This window comes from Peromyscus californicus, unplaced genomic scaffold (assembly GCF_007827085.1).
Source record: "Peromyscus californicus insignis strain IS unplaced genomic scaffold, ASM782708v3 Scaffold_19__1_contigs__length_69161282, whole genome shotgun sequence".
Classification (NCBI taxonomy): domain Eukaryota; kingdom Metazoa; phylum Chordata; class Mammalia; order Rodentia; family Cricetidae; genus Peromyscus; species Peromyscus californicus.
In genome coordinates, this window is record NW_026294491.1 from 31,187,240 (window position 1) to 31,208,179 (window position 20,940).

General features: G+C 45.9%; 1 protein-coding gene and 1 pseudogene across 6 annotated transcripts in view; one reads left to right on the top strand and one right to left on the bottom strand.

The window, feature by feature from the left end:
* Gpr45 (G protein-coupled receptor 45) overlaps positions 1 to 20,940 on the bottom strand; it is a 96,619-nt gene that overhangs the window by 12,950 nt on the left and 62,729 nt on the right. The gene's annotated exons all lie outside the window — the stretch shown is intronic.
* On the top strand, positions 5,859 to 8,551 carry LOC128114764 (NHP2-like protein 1; annotated as a pseudogene).

The window sequence follows — 20,940 nt, forward strand, 5'->3', positions numbered from 1 at the left end:
TACATAAGAGACTGGGGCTTTTGCACAAGGAGAGGAGAGTCCTGAAACCATTCCCATGTGGATGCTGGTGGATGAGTGCTGTGGGATTCAGCATCAGGACCAAGTGGTCTGACTCAGGACCCAGAGTCTTAAGGTCTGGGCTATGCAGAGGCTGCTTACATAATCACACATTGGGAAATCACACCCGATTTTTTTTTTTTTTTTTTATCCAGGTGTGATTGAATTCTGGATGCCCTGGCAATTGAACCCGGCTCCTCTGGAATATTGTCATGCTCTTAACCGCTGAGTCATCTCTGGCCTCTACAACTGATTTTTATATCAGAAATGAATCACCAGTTTGGAGCAGCAGCCATATCTTTCACAGTAAATATAGGAACAAGGAAGTGCTCAGGGACTCTACAGGAGCACATTGGGTACTTGATATCCTAGGCAGACCCTGGGCCACCAGGCTTTCTCACAGCTTGGATCAGACCCTGTGCAACAGTGGTAGAAGACTCTTAAAACATGGATTAGACCAGTATCAGTCCACTTTTCATCACCATGACAATACACATTAGACAATCAACTTAGAAAGAGAAAAAAAATTATTTTGGTCCATAGTTCTAGCGTCTTGGATTTGTGGTCAATTGGCTTAGGTGATTTGTGTCCTTGGTGAAGCAGCACATCAAACCAGGAGCTTGAGGAGGAAACAGTTCAACATCATAGCAGCTGAGAAGCAAATACTGAGAAGAGATATGGTGATTTGCATGAGAATGTCCCCCATAGGCTCAACTATTTGAATACTTGGTCCCCAGTTGGTGGTACTGTTTGGGAGGTTGTGGAACCTTTGCAAAGTTGAGCCTTGCTGAAGGAATTACATCATTGAAGTCAGGCTTTGAGGATTTAAACCTGCACCCCACTTCCAGTTTTCTCTCTGCTTCTTGCCAGCGTTTGAAGTTGTGAATGCTCAGTTTCCTGCTCCTGCTTCCATCCCTGCTGATTCCCACCATACTTTCCCACCATAATACACTCAGCCCTCCGGAACTGTATGCCCAAATAAACTCTTTCTTCACAGCAACAGAAAGGTAACTAAGACAGAAGTTCATACCTGAGCGTTGCTATTTCTGTGACGAACTTGACATGTTGGTCTTTTGAGGAATGCGGAAGATTTAGGAACTTTGGCCTAAAAAGGTTTCAATGATGTAAAGCTTCAGAGCTTAAAATGCTATACTAGTAGGACCCTGAAAGACAGTCATGCTGAGAGCAATGTGGAATATGGAGGTCTGGCTCAAGAGGCCTCAGAGGGAAGCAAGGGCTTTACCAGTAACTCAGCTAGAAGCCTGTCCTGTGATAGTCTGGCAAAGAATCATGGTTCTCTTCTGCCCATGCCTTGAGAACTTGCCTGAGGTTAAAATAAAAAATAACAGACTGGTTTCCTTAGTGAGGGAGATTTCAAGACAATGAAATATTGAATCTGTGGCATCGTTGTTACTAATGCTACTTGTGCAAGTCTGTAATAAAAAAAAGAAAGAAAAAATATACAGTTCATAGAGAAAAAGCTCACTGGGAAGCTTATGTTATAGCTGAAGTATATGCGGGAAGAGAAGCGGTAAGAGTTAAGTTTAGTGCCAAGATGGAAGGGCCTGTTCCACAATGGAATAAAGGGAAGGGTGCCCTCAGGGCGAGACTCCACCCAGCTAATTTTCTAACTTGTGAAAGAGGTTAGGAGAGGGGTTTTCCACTCCTAGCAAGAAACGGAGTGCAAAAGGTGCTGCTGATTGTTTCAAGGAGACAAGGCTCCATCCCAAGCTGGAAGCCAAGACTGGCAGTGCTATACACATCATGCTGGTGTTTAGAGGCATGATTAGTGCAAGATTGAAGGGACCATGTATTCTTTCTCCAGAGTTTGAGAGAGCTGCAGCTGAGGCCAGGCAGCATGTGTCAGGAGAGCACCTGTGTGAAGGCCCTGAGAAGGCAGAAAGCCCCGAGAGGCCATTGTGTGAAGCTGTGAAACTGAAGCCCCCAAGATATGGGAGATGCCAGAACAATGGGATATATGCTAAGAAGGGTGTATAGAAGGAGTGGAACCAGCCTGTGTGTGTGTGTGTGTGTGTGTGTGTGTGAGAGAGAGAGAGCGAGAGCGAGAGCGAGAGAGAGAGAGAGAGAGAGAGAGAGAGAGAGAGAGAGAGAGAGAGAGAGAGAGAAGAGCTGCAATCTGAGAGGCTGGAAGGTGCCGTCATTAGACATGGAGCTCCAGGATTTGTTCTGCTTATTTTCAGTTTTGCTTTAGTCCAGCATTTCTTCACTATGCTCCCATTTCTTTTGGAATGGTAATATGTATTTTATGCTATTGTATGTTGGAAGTATGTAATCTCATTTTTTTAAATTTTATTTTACAAGGGATTATAATTAAAAGATTGCCTTGAGTCTCTGAAGAGATATTGGACTTTGGACTTTCAAACAGTGTTGAAACTATGAAAGACTGTGGGGACTTTCAAAGTTGGACTAAATGTATTTTGAGTTATGATATGACTGTGAGACTATGGGAGCCTGGGCATGTGATGTGGTGGTTTGAATGAGAACTTCCCTGTCTCAGTTAGGTTTCTATTGCTGTGAAGAGACACCATGACCATGGCCACTCTTATAAAGAGAACATTTAATTGAGGTGGCTCGCTTACTGTTTCAGAGGTTCAGTCCATTGTCATCGTGACAGGGAAGATGGCATTGTGCAGGCAGACATAGTGCTGGAGCTTGCAGGCAACAGGAAGTTGAATGTCACACTGAGAGAAGCTTGAGCAAAAGAGACTCCACCCCCACAGTGACACCCTTCCTCCAACAAGGCCGCACCTCCTGTTGGTGCCACTCCCTTGGCGGGCCATTTTCTTTCAAACCACCAAAATCCCCAGTAGGGTCAAATGTTTGAACATTTGGTCCTTAGTTAGTGGCCTTGTCTGGGGAGGTTGTGGAACCTTTAGGAAGTGAATCTTTGCTAGGGGAAGTGAATCACTGGGAACAGACTTTGAGTATTTAAAGCCTCATGCCCCTCCCAGTTTTCTCTATGCTTCTTGCTTCTGTTTGAAGATATGAGCTCTTAGCTTCCTGCTTCGGCCATCATGCCTGCCCTGTCATGATGGACCTGTATCCCTCTTTCTCCCTAAAGATGTTGTTGTACATGGCATTTTTCTCACAGCACTAGAAAAGTAACTCAGAGGAAGGAACTAGAGTCACTACGTCCCCTTTAAGGACAAACTCCCAGTGACCTAACTTCCTCCCACCAGGCCTCATGTCTGAAAATTTATACTGCCTCCCCTACCAAAGCAACATGAGTTTGTGACTGAAATCTTCATTGCATGAACCTTAGGGGGACATTTAAGAGCCAAACTACAACAAGACCTATAGTCTCTCAAAAGTAAAATCTGCTAGCTCCAAAAAAAGCAACAACAATTATAAAAAAAATATCTATAACTTGAAGCTGGATCCATGAGAGACACAGGGTGGAGCTGGGATTCACTGCCATCCCGTGTCTTTGTTCAGCTTTTGGTACCTCTCCACTTTCTTTGGGTAAGGACCAGACAGAAGACGATGTTGCCCAGCATCATAGAGTCACTGACCACAGAGGTTGTCAGGTTGTTGCTATGCTGATGGGATTGATGCCTCAGGCATCAATGGCTCCAAGGCCACAGATGAAGTGACCCATCCCAATAACCAATTGAAATCATTCATCAAACCTCCACTTACACAAACTCTAATGACCAAAGAAGCAACAGTAACATCTCACATTTGTATAAGACTTTCAAATAGACAAAATGTTGCAGAAATGAGTTCTTACTTCCTTTCCATAGCCCCTAGTGACATACAGTTATTCCTTAAGGCCCACAGGCACTGTTTCAAGAATTCCAAATTCTGTGAGTGCTCAAGTCCCTCTATGAAATGGCACCATCCTCTTCGCACAGAGCCTACATGTGTCCCCCATACACTCAAATGACTTAGAATATTGAATGCAATGTAAGCCCGTACAAATGGTGAGATGCAGTATTGTTTAGGGAACAGTTACAAGACCCATGTGCATAGTCAGTATGGATGGATTTTTTTAATGGTATCTTTTTGGCACTGCTGGGGACTAAGCTTTGCATGCACTGAGTGAGGCTTCTAGCACTGATAGTCTGATCATCCCTATATGTAGGATATTTTCAGTCCGCATTTGGTTGCCTCTGAGAGGTGGAATCTGCAGATACAGGTGGCCCCACTGTCTTGATAGCCCCGTTTATACATGTGGAACCTTGATCAAGACAATGACCTCTTTTTTGATACCCGTGGAAGGCAGAGAAATCAAGTCACATCTTTGTTTGTTGAGATGGTGTGGTGGCTTGAAAGAGAACAGCCCCCCCAAAGGGAGTGACACTAGTGGGAGGTGTGGCCTTGTTGGAGGAAGTGTGTCACTGTGGAGGTGGACTTTGAGGTCACATACATGCATCCAGTGTCTCAGACCACTTTCTATTGCCTGTGAAAGATGAACTCTCAGCTCCCTCTCCAAGCACCATGTCTGCCTGCAAGCTGCCATGCCCCACCTTGATAATGGACTGAGCTTCCGAAAATGCAAGGCACCCCAATTAAATGTTTTTCCTTTATAAGAGTTGCTGTGGTCATTGTGTCTCTTCACAATAGAAACCCTAACTAAGACAGATGGGGTCTTGCTCTGTAGCCCAGGCTGGTCTTGAAGTCATGATCCTCCTGCCTTAGCCTGTAGAGTAACAGGATTATAGTCATGTATCCTGCTTCAGAACTTAGTTTTGACCATTCTCCTCTTTTCTCCCTCCCGATGTCTTGGGGAAGACTCAATCAGGACATCCACTCCGTCCGTGTACAATGTGAGCTTCATTATGTGGACAAATGTGCCCCTACGGTTTCAGCTGATGAGCAATCAATCGTCCAGCTGGCTGTACTTGCTCTGGTTCTGAGAAAGAACCATTAGTTCTTCAAGGCTTCTAACAAGCCCAAACTCACCTGGAGGATATTCACACAATATCTATTTCCTGCATCTTCCTGTTACCACCTTTCTTCGGGGGGAGACAGCACATGATTCCCTAAGGGTTAGCAGCTTCCAAGTGGAGCCCTGAGAATTTGATCTGTGAATTTCACGATTAAAAGCTAACATTTTCACTCTGGCTCAACTCATCTAGAGGTCTTGTAGCTAAGAAGGGGTTTTTAAGTCCACGAACCAGGTATGAAGATTCTGCTACAGGCACGAAGCATATGGTGCCAGTTTAAAAATGGATGTGGCTTGATATTTTAACAAAATCTGAGACAATTAGCACATTTTCAAGATGCTAAAAAAAAAAAAAAGGTCTGCCAATGTTGAGTTTCTCCAGCTAGACCATGTGACATCCCAAGCAGCCTGGCCCAGGGGCTTGGAGGACAACTAGGCTCATGCTGGAGTCAAACCAGACACTGACGTCTCAAACTTCTCTGAGCTGCTTTGTGAAAAAAAAAAAAATTTCCCTCCAACACCACACCTGCGTCACCCTTCCTCCTTTTACCTGGTTTTCTCAGAAACTAATTTTAAACTCCTTTTGTGCCTCTGTGAGTTTCCTAACATTTTATGCCATAATTCCAGAGAAAAGAAAACCAGACCAAAATACCCACCTAAGTTTTTTTGTTTTTGTTTTTGTTTTTTTTTTTTTGTTTTTTTTTTTGTTTTTTTTTTTGGTTTTTCGAGACAGGGTCTCTCTGTGTAGCTTTGCGCCTTTCCTGGAACTTGCTTTGGAGACCAGGCTGGCCTCGAACTCACAGAGATCCGCCTGGCTCTGCCTTCCGAGTGCTGGGATTAAAAGGCGTGCGCCACCACCGCCCGGCTTAAGTCTAAGTTTTAAAAACACGGTTTTCCGGCTCTCGGATGGCTGAGAGGCCAGAGCACCTCAGCCAGGATGGAGGCTGATGTGAATCCGAAGGCCTATCCCGTCCCAGGTGCCCACTTCACTGAGAAGCTGCTGGGCCTTGTTCAGCAGTCATGTGACTACAAGCAACTTCAGAAAGAAGCCAGTGAAGCCGCCAAAACCCTCAACAGGGACATCTCTGAGTTCATCGTGATGGCAGCAGATGCTGAACCCTTGGAGATCATCCTGCCCCTCCCACTGCTGTGAGAAGACAAGAATGTCCCCCATGTATCTGTGTACTCCAAGCAGGCCCTAGGACCAGTCTGTGGGCTCACCAGGACTGCCATCGCCTGTTCTGTTACCATCAAAGATGGCTCTCAACTAAAGCAGCAGATCCAGTTCATCCAGCAGCCTGTTCAAAGGCTCTTGGTGTAGGCCTGTGGCCTCTGCCCTTTCCTGTTGACTCACACCCTACTTGTGTATTATGTGGTCTGTTAGCACTTAGTGTTTCCAGCCAGTTTCTATTATAAACATTGTTTTAAAAAAAATACGTTTTTCCACTTGTAATGTGAAGGAGACATACAGTTCTTCAGATATGTGATATGCTATACATAAAGCATTTTCCCATTGTAAGTTTATGAATTGATGCTTTATGCCTATTTAAACTGTTGTGTGACTGGGATCAACTTTGAGAGTAGTCCTCCTACCCCAGGAAAAAATCCCTTATGCCTGTTAGCAGTCCCCTGATTTAGTTCTTAACAGTGCTTTCAACTAACTAAAAAAACAAAAAAAAGAGGGATTGATATAACCCTGACAATTCTAACAGTGGGCCTGGTAATCCTAACCACTCCTCACCCATCCTGTACATCTGCTCCTATGCCTGGGATGCATGGAAATGAGCTGCTAAAAGACTTTCTTCACTGAGGTCATAGCAGGCCTGTGTCCTGTGCTGGTATTCACGATCCAGAGCTAGTAAGTCTTGTGGGGCAGGGAGCACGGCAATGTTACGTTATTTTCTCACTTGAAGTCACCAAAATACCAGCTGCCAATGAATCTATGAAATAGAGGAGGCGAAGGAACAAAGTAAGTACCAGGTTCCTGGCTCTGCTTCTCAACCTATAACCTAGAACGAACTCCTGACTCTTTGGCCTCAGTTTCTCCTTTTGTAAAATGGGAGTGGAGTACCTACCTACAATATCTTTTGTGAAAACCAAATGTTTGGAAAAGACCCCTCCCTACAAGGCATGAGGCACTAGGAAAAGGCAGGGAGAGGTCTTCATCAGGACAGAAGTAAGGTCAGTCCCATAGTATATGATGTGCCAGATCTGGTGGGTGCACTGGGGGTGAGGGTCTGAACTAGCTGTTGGCATGTGGTTCCTTGGGGATGGTGTCCTATACTCTTCTAGGGCATTGTGCTTCTTATTATAGTCTGATTTAGAGTAAGATACTTGATGCCTCGTAAGAGCTCATCTCATTGATCTCATCACCCTTGGCACCTAAGTCTCAGAAGGATGCACAGCCTTGCACAGTGCATCAGAACCTCCTCACTTGAGCCATCCCTAAGTGTCTCCAGGGTGGACTTCTGCAGCAGACCCTCCTGTATCCAGAATTTCACTACTTTTAGAAAGGAAGAAAGAAACTTGGATTTAGGTTCTAAGTTTCTAAGATTCTGGGTAAGATGCTAATTTATTGATGTGTTTAACCAGTATTTCCTGAGCAATGGCTGTGGGCAGGCCCAGGGATAGGATGATGAACTCTGTCTTTGAGGGATTTATAAACTTGGTGGCTTTTCTCCAGATGTAGTCTGGAGATGAGCTGCATAAAGGCGACAGGGAAACAGGACACAGTAGCATGTTCCTTTAATCCTAGCATTCAGTGGCAGAGGCAGGTGGGTCTCTGTGGGTTTGAGGCCAGCCTGGTCTACATAATGAGTTCCAGGCTGGGTACCATAGTAAGACCCTGCCTTAAGAAAGAAAAGTAAATGATGGAGTCTATGGTGGTTTGAGTGAGAATGTCCCCTATAACCGCAGGCATTTGAATACTCGGTCCCCATTGGTGTCACTATTTGGGGAGGATTTGGTGGTGCAGCCTTACTGGAAGGAGTAGGTGTGTTACTGGGGCAGGCTTTGGGATTAAACAGCCACCAGCCACTTCCAGTTTGCCCGTTCTGCTTTGCACTTGTGGTAGAGGATGCTCCCGGTTTCCTGTTCCTGCCATCTGCTGCCAGGTGTCCCCCACCGTGATGGACTCTAGCCTACTGGACCCCTGAGTCAAAGGAAACTCTTTCTCCTACAAGTTGCCTTGGTTACGGTGTTTTATTACAGCAGCAGAAAAGTGACTGATACAGGGATCCATGAAAACTCACTGCATTGAAGTTCTTGTCTGGGGGCCAAGAGTTCACTCACAGGAGATCGATTCTTGGTGTCTCCGCCCTTGAGACCAGCAGTGGGTGGCAGGAGACCATCACAGAGTTGAGAGGCAGGCCAGACTCTGCTAAAGAGTAGAAAAGCTGCCTCCTAATGCAAGGAGGATTTATCTACAGTGAAAAGGATCTGTGCCAGAATCCTGACAACGTAAGAGGTAGGTCAGCCGGGCGGTGGTGGCGCAGGCCTTTAATCCCAGCACTCGGGAGGCAGAGCCAGGTGGATCTCTGTGAGTTCGAGGCCAGCCTGGACTACCAAGTGAGTTCCAGGAAAGGCGCAAAGCTACACAGAGAAACCCTGTCTCGAAAAACCAAAAAAAAAAAAAAAAAAAAAAGAGGTAGGTCAAAGCTGTCACATCTGTGGTTGCCCTGGGGTGCCGGGGTGGGAGGCAGTGGGGGTGGGAGGCAGTAGGTGTGGGGTGGTGGTACATGTCTCACCTGCACTGAGACCTACCTGTGTGCCTAGTTCATCCGTGGTTCCTTCATTTTTTTTCTTAAGACCTGAGTTTTTAAAGCATTTTCAGGCTCATAAAATGAATGATAAAAGCCCAGGGTCTCCCAACTTCCCTTTCACATTGCGTACAGTGCGCTCCTGTTAGTCTGAAGGAGGAGGTGACGGCTTCTAATGACAAAGAATGACTTAGTGCTGAGATGTCTGTCCTCCTCAGCCATCCAGACGCATCCCAGCTAGGGGAAAACATCACCCCAGATTCTGTTTCCTGATCTGCTGAGGTGTGAGGGACTCTACCACACAATCCCCCACCCGACACTCAGCCACCTTCTCAGGTCTTCTTTGCTGAGATGAACTAAAATCCCCTGAAGCCAAAACCATGAGCCACAATAAATCTTCCCTCCGTGAAGTCACCTCTGTCACCATGAAGAAGAGCAACTAGCATAGTAGTTCAAAGAAATATGGAAAGACATTTTATGAAAGAGAGAAAAAAAATTAGAAATCGATCAGTCTTGGTGCTAGTGACGTAACTCAGGGGTAAAGCACTTGCTTAGTTAGTATGTGGAGACCCTGTGTTCTAACCCCAGCGTGGAAAAACAAAACTAAAAATAAAAAACAAATCAGTGTTAAGGATGCATCTTGAATGTGTAGCTTCCATGTATTCTATTACTGCTGTGATGCCATTATTGTTATTATTATCATTATCATTATTATTATTATTATTATTTTACTATGGTTTTAGGAAACCTTTCATCTTCTCTGGTGGCTTGGTCCACAGGAAGAAAGTGGGGAGCATGCTAAAGGCTGGGGGTGGGGTAAACTGGGTGCCTGTTAGAAGAGCACCTCCCTGTCATCAGACTTGAGGGGAAGTACCAGGGGCTGTACTTCCAGGCCCAACCTGAGTGATTCTTGTGTAATTTGCATATAAGAATCTCCTGAAGGCCTGTGTGTTACATGATCCCCAGGGTGGTTCTATTGGGAGTTGGTAGAACCCTTAGAGGTGGGAAATAGTGGAGGGGGGGAGGTCTTAAGTTATTTGGTGCATGCTTTGGAAGGTGGTTGTTGGGCCTTCTCTTGTCTGTCTTTTCCTTCTTTCGCTTACCATGCAGAAGTGGTTTTGTTCCTATACCCACTCCTACCACAGCATGTCGCCTCACCATAGGCATAAAAGCAGCCGCATCAGTCACCCATGCACTGATACCACCAAGACGGGAGCCAGTATCAACCTCTTCTCTTAATGGCAATTGTTGCAAATATCTGTTGTCATAGAGAAGGCTGACATCATTTCCAAGCCTCCTGATGACAGAGAACCCCTGGCCTGCATTATTGCCACATTCCTTCCATCTGGGGAGCCTGTAGCCTATGCTGATAGACACTAGACACTCCAGTTCCCAGACCGAGCAGCACAGTGATGGGGGTGGGGGCAAACAGCGGGGGGAGGGAGGCTCCAGGAGGAGTTTGTTCCTAGGGGAAGAACAGATTCTTTTCATGAAGAAAGGGTGAACACTGGGTGCACAGGGAAGTCAATAGAGCAGTGGTTCTCAACCTGTGAGTCACAGCCCCTGTTTTGGACCAAATGACCTTTTCACAGGGGTCGCCTAAGACCACCAGAAAACACAGATATTTACATTATGTTTCATAACAATAGCAAAATCACAGTTATGAAGTACCAACAAAAAATAATCTTTTGTTTTGTTTTTTGGGGGTTTTCAAGACAGGGTTTCTCTGTGTAGCTTTGAAGCCTGTCCTGGAACTTGCTCCCTAGACAAGGCTGGCCTCGAACTCACAGAGATCCACCCGCCTCTGCCTCCTGAGTGCTGGGACTAAAGGCGTGTGCCACCACCACCAGGCAACAAAAATAATCTTCTGGTTGGGGGTCACCACGACATGAGGAACTGTATTAAAGGGTTGCTGCATTAGAAAGGTTGAGAACCACGGCCCTAGAGCCTTGTGGCCACATAACACGTGCTCTCCCTCAGATGATGTAACTGGTGATGTAGCAAAGGCGAGGGCAGGCACGGAGGCCTCATTATGCCTGAATGAAGAGCAAGGCTGTGCTTCACAGTATGAGCATGCCCCTTTGGTCCGTAAACACCATGCACTTCATTTACACCAGATTTACAGAGTAGTTTTGTCTCATATCTTTTGTTTCGCATCTTTACAGTTCCAGCCTTCGCTTTCACTCACCAGTCCCTCCATCATTCATTCAGAGCAATACCCAGCCCTGCAAGCTCCATCCGCTGAAAGTGCCCTGTGCTGGCTACCATTTTTAATCTTCTATGCCTTGTTTTTATTCCACATGCTCTACACCTCAAATCCACCAATCTTCACAGTTACCTGCAATCTTCAGGCCCGTGCTTTGGAGCAATGAGATGCTCCAATGGGCAGTGCGCAGCAACACCTCGGCTTGTGTGAACACACTCTATAATGCTGACACGCACCAGTATCACTCAATGATGCATTTCTCAGGGTAAGCACTCAGTGTCAATGATGCCTGACTGCACTCTGGTATGAGAGGCCTAGGAAGAGGGAAGGGTGAGTGGTTCAAGGTGGCAAATCTAAAGGAAGCTGGCAATGATGGTACTGATGTTCCTAACAGCCACATCTGGGCCAATACCCACATGCTTTTCCATCTCATTTAACTTTTCTCCCGCATCCAGAGGGAGTGGGTCATTTCTACCTAGAGAGAGAATGGGTAACTTTCCTGTCGACGGTTGAGGGGTAGTTTGGGAAGGGTTTCTGAGAAACCAGGACTAGCTCTAATACTGTCAATCCTTTTATCCTTGGGACAGGGGACCTCTAGGGGATAAAGAGCCCTTAGCCTTTCCAAAACGAGGTCATGCTATATAGCACAGGTACTGGAGACCCCACCAAAGTCTCTGATGGGGCAACCTGGGAGAGTATCCACTGTGGAGAGTGGCCACCAACTCTCTCTTGGGCACCTGGAGCTGAGAGATGGTCTAGAGGATTGTCTACTAATGTTGAGTCAAAGATGTCTTCAGAAGACACTGTGTGGGGAGAGATTCTCACTGCAAAGATACCCAACCAGACCCATGGCAATTACTGCTTTCAAATTGACTGACATCACTATGGGACTCTCTTCTAAGTATCTGTGATGGTCTGTTCATAATTGTTTAATTTGTCACTAAGTATCTGTGACAGTTTGTTCATAATTCTTTAATTTGTCAAAAATATCATTTCATTGCTACAGTAAAAGACTGACTTGGAAAGTCCTCTCCAGGAATCTACTATAGGGAGACAAGTGTTGATACACACAGAAATTAGCCACAGGGGGAAGTCATAAAACCCCCAGTGACAGCAAGGCACTGAGGGATAGGGTGGCTTGAATACTGACCTGGGCATTGGTGAGACTTTCTTTGACCTTTTTGTCTCATCTAGAACTGGGCATCCTGAGATTGCCAGGACTACGTCGGTGTTGGGTGGAGTACTGCAGAGCCTGGATACGGTGAACCTCAGCCATAGCTGACTTCATAGGCTCTTGCTGGACCACAGCAAATTGAGACTAAGAAAGAACTGTCAGCAGACATGAGCAAGCACCCCACCACCAGTTCACGCCCCTTCTGGGCACTCACTCCATATTGTTGCCTCTCAGGGGCATCTGACGGTTTCTGGAACTTAGTAACAATTCAGTCAATTTTTACCCAGTGGATGAATTATTTCACTTCTCTCCCAACAAAATATATTTTACTAAGAAAAAAAGCAGCTAATTAAAAAAAAATAAAAAAGTAACACTTTGAATGTTTGCATTTTGCATTTCTTGAATGTGACGGATAAGAAGTGGGAAACAGTGATAGCTAGATAAAGGGAGGGAGACAGCATGACCCCCTGTGTTAGTCTGTTCTGGACAACAGCCAAATTCATTGTAAAATCAGGGCCTGGAATCTAATACCACTTCTTATCAAGAAAGCCAACTTACTAATTTAAACCTAGGGCTAGAGTATTCCAGTACCAGCTGCTTCAACTCCTAATAATTCCCAACATGTTTTAATTGTTCAGGCCCCTAATGACATCAAACACGTGCCTTCTCAGCATGAGGAACACATTTAGTTCAAAAAGAGTCTTGAGATGGAAACATCTGAAGTCCACAGTCAAGCCACAGGGAACACCCGCCTCCAGGTTAGCCACTCCCACGTGGGCTCCTCTGAATCCAGCCAGAAGAAGGTCATTTGCCATCATGGGCACTCAGAAAGGTCACCCGAGATGATGTTTGACAATGAAGCCAAATATGCACCTGTTCTGTGTTAACCTCTTCCAAGCAGTATGATCTGAAGGGATTGTAGCAATGATGACCGGACATTTGCTTAGATTCAAAGACCTTTCCAGAGACAGGGAGAGTTCCAGGCTGGGCCTGCATTTCTCATGTATTCTCCCAGGCCATCATTTCTAGTCTAGTGTTCCAGAATGTTGCTCAGTCTCAGTTCTATAAGCCTCCCTCAGCAACCACCCCCCACCTTTTTTCTTTTTCTTTTTTTTTTTTTAACTTTTTATTGCTTCTTTGGGGATTTCACGTCATGCATCCTGATCCCATTCATCTCCCTGTCCTTTCCTATCTGCTCTCTGCCCTTGCAACTCCCCCCCACCCCCGCGCCCCAGATAAAATAAAAGAAAATTTAAAAGAAAAAAAAATCTCATCGTGGAAGCTGTAGTGTGACACAGTGAGTCACACAGTATACCCTTTAGTCCATCCATACATCTTAATTTCAAATGTTCATTGTAATGAGTCACTGGACTGCTCTCGAGGCCTCTGGCTTCTGCTACACTAGTGATACTGGGCCCTTAATGGGACTCCTCTTGGATATCCTGTTATTGCCCTATGCCATGAAGATCCTCCAGATTTGATTCTGTAGGACTGACACCATCACGTGCTCCAGCAGTTCATAAATGAGGTGGATGTTGGTGTGGGTCCTCCCGTAGCCCTGGTTCTGGGTCTGGGTGGTAGCCAGGCTGGTCAGCCTGCCAGCTCTCCCTCATCCTCATCACCAGGATGAGCTCTCTAGCACTGCCCTGGCTAGTTCACCCAGTACAGCAGGCAGCAAGGGGCGGGGCCAACTCTCTTGCTGTCATGCCCTGGGGTTGGTTGGTTCTCCTGTGTTGCCCAAGGAGAGGTGCAGGGCCCACTCTCAAGTGCTGCCGCTTGTGACGGGCAGGGCAAGCTCCTCTACCTGCTGCAGGTGGCAAGGGGGGAGGGAGGAGGGAGGACATCGTTCCCTGGCTTACGCCACCACATGGCAGACAGGGGCAGGGCGGGGGTTGGGAGAGCAGGGCTAGCTCTCCCATTCTCAGGCCTTCAAGGCCAGCTCACCTGTGCCCCTGCCCCCCTTTTTTAAGCTTCAAAGTCTGTGGTCACCAGTTCATGGGTAGAACAGAGCCTTCACCCCAGTGGACACCCCACTTCTGCTGCAACCAGTATTACCAACACAGTCACCCTCATTCCTCCTCACTCCATAGTCACACCCCCAATCAATCATCTCTTCTCAGTTATAAGAAGATAAAAAATGCAATCTGCTTCTCTCCATATAAATTGCTCGTGTTCATGTTTGGGGTGTGGTCATCTCACAACTGGATTATATCCACCCACACCCAGCCCCAGGTGACCCTGGAAGCCAGTGGTTCTCAACATGTGGGTTGCAACCCCCTTCAGGGGACACATCAGATATCCGGCATAGTAGATATTTACATTATGATTCCTAACAGTAGCAAAATTACAGCTATGAAGTAGCAGTGAAATAATTTTATGGTTAGAAGTCACCATAATGTGAGAAACTGTATTACAGAGTCATAACATTAGGGAGGTTGAGGACCACTGCCATTCACTCTGTATCAACAGCAGTATTGATCATTCTGTGAAGGAAAAGAGACCAGGTCATTTGCACATAAGTGGCTCCCTCGTAATCTCAGTTCAGATTGAACTTGATCGGGAAATCAGTTTATTCAACCCTAACCAACACTTGAAAACCAGAATAAAAGCCGGGCAAGGTGGTGTATGCTGTAACCCCAGCACTGCTAAGGCTGAGATGGAGGATGGTAGGTCAAGGCCAGCCTACACTATATGGTGAGACACTGTCAGAAACAAGCGTTGTTGTGGACGTAGCTTAGCGGGAGAACACTTGCCTGGCATGGTCAAGGCACTGGGTCCATCTCTAAAAAACAACTAAGCAATAAAAACAGACAACAGTTGTCCCCAAATAAAATAGGATAGAAATAACATCTTCTGTGCATTGCAGGGCCAGTGTTTGTAACTATGGTTTCATACCTCTGTGTGCCCTATGTTTAATGGAAGATGAATTTCTTACTACAGATTACAGTGAAGACACTATCTGCCCAGTCCCCAGGCTCATGTCTCCCCATCCGCAGAATTCTCCCGCTACATAGGCTATCTCAAATACAGCTCTTGGCTCCCTGTTTCCTTGACATACACTGCTCTCTTTCCTTGAAGCCCTTTGCTGGCCGTGTGTAACCAAGCCTGAGCCTTTCTTCGCTCATGCGGAGGGATAGGTCACCTGCTACCAGTCATGCTCACTCTCCTGCAGTTTACTGATCTCGGTCTGCTTTCCCGCTGCTGGTTTCACAACATGGGAATTAGGCCTGCGCCTTCTTACCTCTGGGGTCTTGGCACAGATCAGAGGGTTCCATGTGACTCTGTGTTGAGCAAACAGAGGAGCCCACTGGCAGGGAATCTTTTGGGTTCCTGATAGGCCAAACCCTGGGGATGCAGAGACACAAACATGGCAGCCTTCCTGACCTGACTTCAGAGAGGACAGACTCCTGACCTCTGCAGTCAGTAAGGAAAGCATCATAGAGTTGGCACATCCTAGTGGACTCGGGGAGGCTCTTTCGTACCCTAAATAAGAACCAGACAAAATCTCCAACACTCACACTTTCACCTCCATTTTCTTGCTAGATAGTCCTTCCCTGGTTTAATCAGAACTTCATTGTTTTAGCTTGAAAAGGGGTCAACGAGTGGGACCAAGGCAGACATGGGGGGCCTTGCTAAGGTCCTAACCCAGGAGAGAGACATATGGTAAACATCAGTCATTTTTGTCTCATGATGAATCCTTTTTTTTATATATATATAAAATGATACTGGCCAGAAGAAGGAGGGAACCGGGCATTCACGTCTCTAGAGTAGGAGTTCGGGGACAGAGGGAAGAAAAGGGAAATGGAAGACAATTCTCACTTCCTCCTCAGGGCTCTGGGGTCAGCCTTTGTGAATTGCTTTGTCAGGGTACCTGGCCTTGTTGGAAGGATGAAAACAATGGAAATATGAGCTTAATTTTTAGGTAGGTTCTCAATACAGGGTGCCTATGGCTATGAGGGCAGCTGGGGACATCTCCATAATGGCTAGGAGTCAAGGAGCACTGCTGCGCATGACAGGTAAGGTATTCTTTACCGGACCATGGGTGGAAGCAAGGTCAAGCAGCTGTCACAAACCACAGGCCATAGACTAGGTCATAGTCCTGGTTATAAGAGTGCAAAGTCAGACTGCCCGTGATCAAGAGGGTGACGGGCTCGTACAAGCCGTGAAGTCCTGCAAAGTGCCTTTTACATTGGTTTCATTGTATTGTCCCTTTCTGTGTGACGTGAGGTAGAGGTAGCTGAGGTAGAGGCTGTCTTCAGGCCCTGTCACTGTGAGGAAATAATTAGAGGAGTGGACACGGCACACCTTATTATTTCCCGCTGGCCCTAAAGTCATCTACTTATCTGATGTGAGTGAACCCAGAGCCCCGGGGGCTGGAATGGTCTCTGTTTCCTGATGTGCTGGGAGATGGCAGGAAATGAGGGGCAGGCCAGGCCAGCAGGATCAGGGAAACCCAATACCCAGCGTCTTTGTTCATGATAACTCGAACTCATACTTTCGAGGAAGCTAATGGAAACCATGCGAGGGAGTTTTTTCATTTCTCTAAACATTTAATGTAAAACATGTACAAAACATTCACTGGGGGCTTTGAAGAAAAGGTGGTTTGGGTTTTCAAAGATGGTCTAGGGGTCCAATTGTGCTTTTTTTTTTCTGTAAGAAATTTGGCTCTTCCCACCTTTGGGTGAGGGGTGCTCAAAGATGGGCTATGCTACACCTGATGGAGGTGCATGGCTGGGGTGAGTTATATGGAAGGAGTTAGATGTCTGGGGTGGCTTATATGGATGAAGTTGAGTGACTGGAGTGGGCTATATGGAAGGAGTTGAATGGCTATGTATATATATGTATAGATATATAGATATATAGATATAGATATATATCTCCCACTCGAGGTTATATGGTTCTATGAAGAAGTTGAATGGAGATATATATATATATATATGTATATATATATATATATATATATACATATATATATATATATCTCCATCCCACTTGAGCCCGATATCAACCCTTCTCTGGTTGGTTCCCAACCTGCTAGCCTGTTCTTCAGACTAAAGACTTGTGAACCCAATGGGCCAATCACTTAAAATAAACCTATATCTTTATATCTACATACCTTCAGAGATCTAGAAATCTATATACTATCTCTCTGTGAAGAGCTGTGTATCTATATGTGTTTCTTCTTACCCTTAGTGACCGTGGACTGTTCAGCCCAGTGTCATTAAGTTTCTCCAGAAAAACAGAACCAGCAACGTGTGTACTGTTAAGAGGTGAACAACTCAAGGTATGAACAGCCTCCTGGGGAGGCTGCCCCTGAACGGGCAAACAGAACTCCAGCTCACTGGTCCTCTCTCTTTTAAACCCACCAAATGCAATTTGTGCAGTCCATATACTGTAGATGTGTGGCCTTCCCCGGAGGGTGTCAACAGCTGGGTGGGTTGGGAAATGGAGGTAGATCTGACAGAAGGATGAGCATGATCAAAACACATTGAACAGACATTTCAAAGAGTTAATGAAACTGAGATTTTTGGTGTGGCAGGTAACAGACATGAGTCATGAAGGAAGATATAAAGTGAATTGTTTTTATAGTTCTAATTCTGTCATAGGTATTTTTTTAATTTGGCTTTGGTGATGGATAAGAGCATAATATGCATAGAAAAAATTCAAAGAACTAATAAAAATGAGAACAGAAGTTTTCAAAAACCAAAAACTTCCAGTTTGATGGAGGACACAGTGTCCCATGAAGCACCGAGAGACTCGGGGCACTTAGGAATGGCCCCTGAGGACAGCCTCTGCACTCTGGAACAGCAGTGCTCTTGTAGGCCTGTCCTGTAGGGATGACAGGACAGTAACAGGTTTGCACTCTAGGGCCATCCCAGGTGGTTCCCAGGTGTCGTCTTGGTGAAGTCACTCTTAGGATGCTGTTTCCTCTGCCTTGGTCTATTGTATTCCTGCAAACCTGAGGGTTGCCTCTTCTCTGGGTTCATTTTGGTGTGGATCTTGGCTGGCGGGGGCAAGACAAAGACAATGACTTGCAGAGTCAGAGCCCAGAGTCCTGAGGCAGAAGTGGGGATTGTCTTCTTCTCCTTCCCTCTTCCTTCTGCCCCAAACTCCTACTCTCAGAGACTTGGGGTCTGTACAATGTCTAGTCTAGGATAGAAGGAACATCTCCACCCTGCCTAGAAATGCCCAGAGCAGGGAAGAGGTAAGGGGACAAGAACCCAAGACCCAGGTTCATGTGGAGGAGAACCAAACTGGCTTCCTACCTTGGATACCACGCAGTCCTCACTGAGTCTAATCTATGACATCTGCAGAAGACACCAGGGCCTTAGGGAGCTGGCTTTATGGCTGTGGGTGCTCTAAGCTACAAAGAAGTGTTTCCTTCACCAAGGACTTTCAGAAGGCAGATGAACATGCTAATTCACTGAGTGAAAATGGCCTCTTGGTCACTAACGGCTGTTTCTCGAAGGCCAGGCTTGCTCCTAGGCTTAGCAACAGTTGCTACCTGTGTATATGCTTCAGAGCCATTCCCCAAGATCAAGTGCCTGATGGGAACACTCTGTAACTTATACCAATGTGGTATCTCTCCATTCTCAAAATATTGGAGGAGACTCAGCCGGAAATAAGTGGAGGGCCCTAACACCTGCAAGGAGAGTGAAGGACAGTCACCTGAGAAGGAGCAGAACTGTGAAGAATGGAGGGGTCACACTGGCCACACACTGATAACATCATACTGTCTTGCTGATGATAACTTACTTGAGAGAAAGGATTTCATGCCTCTACTTTTATGTTCCTGCTACCAAGGTACACAGACAGGTTTATATGTGAGTGAACACAGGCAGAGTTCATTAGATTCAAATGTACTACAGAGAACTCTTCAATATCTATATCAATAGCAGCCTTCTATGGACAGAAGAATAGAAGAAATACCAAAGGAGATATTAACAATGATATTGCTGCCTAAAGACTTAAGTATGAGGTCTATGGAACTCCTAGACAATGGCATGGAGGACAGCTTGGTGACACTAGATTTGGCAATAATTGCTTGGCTATGGTACTGGCAACAAGAGTCAAAGGAGCTCAATGTGCTTGTGCCGAACCTAAAATCCTGTGCCCAAGGAAACTAGCTACAGACTGCAAAGATAACCTAAGGAGTGTGATGACTGTGATGACTGATGACAGCCCTTGTTTTTGATAAGGGGTTAATATACAGATGAGATAGAGAACTCTTCACATATCACTGTTTATGTCTAACAACAAAAACTCTGACAGTTCTGAGGGGCACACAAACTTAGTAACAGTGGAGAATGCAGGTGCAGGACTGGCCTGCAAAAATGGCTTTTCTCTGGAGGATGCCACGTTTGTCAGGGGAAGTAATAGACCTAGCTCATTCCGAGATTTCATAGGTAATAACTTCATCGCGGTAATATCTGCAACAAAGTTTAGAACTTATAATAACTTAAGACTTCATTCAGTGACATTGTTTGGAATTGCCATTGCATGGTTATGATAAAAGATAGACTTGTTTTTAGTTAATTATTGCTTTTAAATCCTCTATGGAAAGCACAGCCCCTTATTCCCTGAGGGGCTTCTTCCACCCCATCCTTCATAATGTCAAGCCCAGAAGATGTTGATCTGCTTCCATCCCAAGGCACTGGCCATAGCATGGGCTGTGAGCTTGCATGTTTGCTTTCTTCCTTCCTTCAGTCATTCAGTCATTGATAATGATGATGATGATGATGATGATGATGATGATGATGATAATGATGACGATGATGATGATTTTTTCAGATATGGTCTCTGTATGCAGTTCCCTACTGGCCTGGAACTCTTGTAGACCAGGCTGGCTTTGAATTCACAGAGACTCTGCCTTCTAAGTGCTGGGATTGAAGGCATGTGCCATCACACCCAGGCAGGCACTGAGCTTTCTTGATGTGGTCCCTCTTCTTCATGGGCCACTTTCACTCTGCTTCATCTCAGATCCTCCCCCACAGTCAAGGTTTAGTGAAAATCTGTGCAGCTATCTCTTGTTTCTCATTCTCTTAAACCCAAGTCAACCCTACTAGCAGATTCTGTCCGCTTTCTATTTGACATACCTTGGGAAGCCTGTCTGACTCATATCTGCTCTACCCTTACTGTAACCACCACGGTGCTTTGACTGCACTACTGCGGCAGCCCTCTGCAACACTCTTGGCCCTCTACTGGCAGCCAGAACGATCTTTTGAAAGTGTAAGGGGTACTTCTCCTTGTTTTGCATAAAACCCTCCTCCATTTTGCTCAAAATGAATTCCAGCATCTCTACCAAATCATTTTAAATTGAATAAGAGGGGCAGGAAGGATGGCTCAGAGGTTAGGAGTACTTGCTGCTCTTATAGAACACTGGAGTTTGATCCTGAGAACCCATGTGGTGGCTCAGACCCTCTGTAACTCCAGTCCAGGGTATCTGATGCCCTCTTCTGGCCCTCTCAGGCACTGCATTTTGTAGTGCACATACATGTACACGCAGGCAAACCACTCATACACACAAAATAAAAATAAGTAAATGTCAAGGTGCAACACGGTCCAGAATAGCCCAAACTTCCACCACCTCTTACTCTTGTCTACTCTTAGATGCTACTCACCCTCCGTAGCTGAGCGGCTTCCTGAATATTTCTCAAAATTCCATAATACCCTGGGCCTCGGGCCCTCTGCCCCAGCTGCTCCCTTTTTGCCATAGTCCTTCCCCAGACACAAGGTCCACTCCACCACTTCTTCACTCTGCTGTCCAGTTACTTTGTAAGCAATGCTTTCCTTGCCGGCCTGCCCCTCATCATTTCCCACCTACCTTGGTTTTCCC